Source organism: Tenrec ecaudatus, chromosome X (genome assembly GCF_050624435.1).
Source record: "Tenrec ecaudatus isolate mTenEca1 chromosome X, mTenEca1.hap1, whole genome shotgun sequence".
NCBI classification, from domain to species: domain Eukaryota; kingdom Metazoa; phylum Chordata; class Mammalia; order Afrosoricida; family Tenrecidae; genus Tenrec; species Tenrec ecaudatus.
Genome location: NC_134548.1, coordinates 27,641,815 through 27,645,928, shown reverse-complemented (window position 1 = coordinate 27,645,928; position 4,114 = coordinate 27,641,815). Strand labels below are relative to the sequence as shown.

General features: G+C 45.7%; 1 pseudogene; it reads right to left on the bottom strand.

Annotated features, from left to right (window-relative positions):
- Positions 1–1,301: 1,301 nt before the first annotated feature.
- LOC142433241 (sorting nexin-17 pseudogene) lies at positions 1,302–2,623 on the bottom strand (annotated as a pseudogene).
- Positions 2,624–4,114: the final 1,491 nt, after the last annotated feature.

Here is a 4,114-nt window from a genome sequence, read left to right as displayed (position 1 = left end):
AACAATTAGGGTGAATGAATACATATTCTGAAAATAACTTTGAACTTGCAGGCCCTTTGAAGCCATGGACCACATCTGTGAAACTGCTCACCAGAATGATGCTAATATGAAGGCGAGTGCTAAGGTTGGGGGAAAAAGGCAGATGGGGGGAAGAACATGCTCAGCTATTTGTCTTGTCTACAGGAGGAGAACCTTAGTGTGCCAGTTAAGGTTTTGTGTCAATTTTCCTGGGAGGACAAGACTCTCAGTTGTATGGCAGTTAAGATGTCATAATTTCCCATGATGATATCTAATACAATATAATTAACTCTATAATGCGCTCTGCTATGAGTAGCAAATCAATTGAAAGGACGTTCCATCAAGGGTGTGGCCTGCTTTCCATTTCAGTAGATCCTGTGGAAAAGATTGCTTTCTTTTGCCTGGGTCTGGTTCCTACATCTGGCTGATAGACCTTCAGTTCTTTTGAACTTGAGACAACATACTCCGATATTCTGGATCTGTCTGCTCTGCTGGTTTTGTATTCACTTGCCTTTTTAACCACAAGCCTGACTTGCCACACTTGGATTCATTTACCTCTGCAGCCACGAGCCTGTGGTCTTCCTGTTGATCTTGGGTTCATCAACCCTGCAACTACTCAGGTCAGGAGATGCCTCCAGCCTAACATAGGATCCACATCCTTGTACAGCAGTGAGAGGCATTTTGTGTGTAGATTTATATATACATATATGCTTCACTGGTTTTGCATCTCTAGAGAACCCAACCTAAGACAGCATGTATTAAAAACCTTCATATTGTCATCATATGCAGTGTCATCAAGTTGATTCTGACTCTCAGCAACCCTAGATAAAGTTTCAAAGGCTTTAATTTTTTCAGGGCAGTAATGATGGGGCACTGGACCAGACCATATACAGACCTGTGCCCATCCCCTTGTCCCATGTCCCTGAGAAGCCAGAAGCAGCCCTGGACGAGTAGTGGTTCCTCCCCAAGGCAGGTAACGCTGGTCCCTCAGACGCTGTACCAAATATTAAATGCTCGTTTGGCACTGCAGGCCAGCTTGGGAAAAGAAAGGGACAGTCTTTTGTGCAGCCAGGCCAGGGGGGAGGGAAGGTGGGTTAGGAGGCCCCTGTCCTGGCCGAAAAAAAAAGAAGAAAAAGGTAGGAAGCAAAATACCTCTAGTGTGTGGTGATGGGGAAGGGGTGTGCAGAAGCACAGGGTAAGTTTCTGTATATCCTCCGGGCTGTAGGGAGCACATTGGCAGGACAACTTTCGGTGTCTTCCTCAGGCGTGTCGTGCAGTGGAGATTACAGATCCTCATCCCCAGTGCCCTCGAAGGTGATGCTGCCTTTGACATCACTCGCATGGATGTCTGTGCGGCGACGGCCATTTCCCTGAGAGCTCATGGCACTCAGCTTGTTTGAAAGTTTGACCATGGACTTCCGGACTGGCAGGTGTCAGGTGACTCAAGCAGCAGTGGGGACTTCACTGCTTGCTGACTCTTTGAACACGTTGGGGTGCACCGCACTCCCTGGTGGCCCAGCCTCTTCCTACTACACTGCCACCAGATTTGTTTGCCATCAGTTCAGCTACCATGGACTGCAAGCAAGTGCTCATCCTCAGAGTCTGGGAGCGGATGATGGGGACCCGCTGGAGTGGGTCCTTGCTCGGGACATACTTGAAAGCTAGTTCCAGGCACACCTGGCTGCGTCCTTGGCTTCAGGGTGCTCCTGCCTACCCTGGTCAGTGGCACAGAGGGGGTCCCTCGCCAGCACAGCACACTGGGTGACCCAGGAGGAGCCTTCCAGGAGTTGCTGGCCAGTAGGCTCACTGTTGCTAGCACTCACCCCCGCAGGGCAGTCCTCTTATGGAAAGGCAGCCAGGCAGGCATCAAAGCGTAGGAAGCCATGGTCCTGCAGGGACTCCTTCCTGGAGACCTTTTCTTGCAGAGACTTGAGCTGCTGGTGCGGCTCCTTGGTGACTGGGATCCACCCACGCTCCATCTGGGATGCTGTCCGAGTGTGACACAGGTTCTGACTCACCCGGTTCTCCGTGACCTCGTCATTCCAGCAGAGTCCCAATAATGTTCCTTAGCACAATCTTATCCTCTTAACCGACACACCAGGCAGTTTACCCGCTTGCAACTTCTGTGCCAAAGAAAAGATGCCATCGTCATTTTCTCGAACTAGAAAGAGACTGAGGCGTCCAATCAAGTCATCGGGAAGATCCAGCTTTGTAGCCACAGCCTCCAGGGCATCCTTGCTTTGATCTGAAGTTAGCACTGGACCAGACTATTCTGCCTGTTGCTGAGCAACACTTCCAAAGAAGCCTCTGCTGCCGGGCCCTGCTATGTCTCCCACTGTGCTGCAGGCAGGAAACCACTGAAGGTCTCAGTGCTCCCAAGCAAAGGGCCTTGCTGAACCACGTGCATGCACTTCTCTAAGGAGAGCCTCCTCTGTGCCACCTCAGCAGGTGTCTGAGAGTAAAACTGCGTGGGAAGCAAGGCGGGGGGGGGGGGGGGGATTCAGGAAGCACATTGATCCCATACTCCTTCCAAAGCATGTCGGTGGAGTCGTCTTGGTACCAGACTGTGAGGGCCACAGAGGCTCTGAACGTTCAACTCGCCCATTCAGCGCATCCCCGCAGCTTCTTTTGCCATTTAGAGGGTCTAAAATCCCGGCTTTTAATCTTTAGAGGGGCAGACAGCCTCGTGTTTCTCAAGAGAAGTGGCAGGTCCGTTTTACCTGCCAACTATGTAGTTAGCGGCTCAATGCTTACTCAACACCACCACCAGGACCCCTTGCTAATGCATTAGGGGAAGTAAACACAGATGATGAGCATAAATAATAAAATATAATTAGCTGAGGAACAAAAGTCTTCAATCCGGAGTTTGATGTGTAAAATTAAAAGCAGAAAAGGAGGGTCCTATATATTTAAATATAACTGAAAAACACAAGATGCAAAAATTAATAATGCTACAAGAGCAAATCACAGGAAAAATAATATATTAATTTACCAAAGAGAAAACCTTTCAGAGTGAACTGAAAGCCAGAACGAAAAATAAGAGTCAACTGGTTTGCTACTCCTGCAAAGATGTCAGGGTTCGGAAATCCACAGGAGCAGTTCAACCCTTCCCTATAGGGTCACCAGGAGTTACATCGAATCAATGGCAGTGAGGTTTGTTGTTGTTATTTTTGAGTTTTTATTAATTAAAAGAAAAGGGAAGGAAAAAGACATAACAGAGATATAGGAAGAAAGACAAGCTTGGAAGAGAAACTTCATCTCAAACAAATAAATTTTATGTAGGAATGCATCATATGTTATAAATAAAGTAGTTATTCAAGGAGACAGGATCATCTGAAACATTTTTACATTGATAATAGCTTTAAAATATATAGAAGCATCATTGGCAAAACCCATGAAATAAATATACAAATTAGCAATTGTCTAATGAGACTTTATTACTCTTTTCTATTAGTAAGTAGTCGAGTAATTGAGCAATAAAAACTAAGCTACAAAAAGTTAACTAAATAATAAGATTATTAAGCAGGAACCAGAAATATATATTTGCAGGCAGAGATAATTTTGGTATTAAAAAACAATATGGTTTTTTTTCAAATGCACATGAAACATTAACCAAATTGAACTGCGCTCTGGGCTTCAAAGGAAACTAGGAGAGGGTAGAACTGCCCATTGTTTTCTGAGACTGTAGCTCTTGATGGGAGTAGAGTGGTAGAGTGCCTCATCTTTCTCCTGCAGAACGACAGGTGCTTTCAAACTGCTGCTTTTTGGTTAGCAGTGTAGTAGGTAGCCCACGATGCCACCATGGCTAGGCTGTGAAGGAAGCCTCGATGAAATTCTAAGAATAAATACAGTCAGGGACAATATTCTATGGCTGTAATGTAATACAAATGTAAAGCTATTATACTATTACTGCTTAAAATAACTCCTATATTTATAATATTATTTTTCATAACTATGATATAGTCCATTTCATGATCCATAGTGGCACTGTGGGTTAAGCACCAGGTTGCGCATCAAAAAATCAACAGTTCAAACCCACCAGCTAGCTGCTAGGTAGGAGAAAGGTGAGGCTTTCTGCTTTCCCTAAGATGAACAA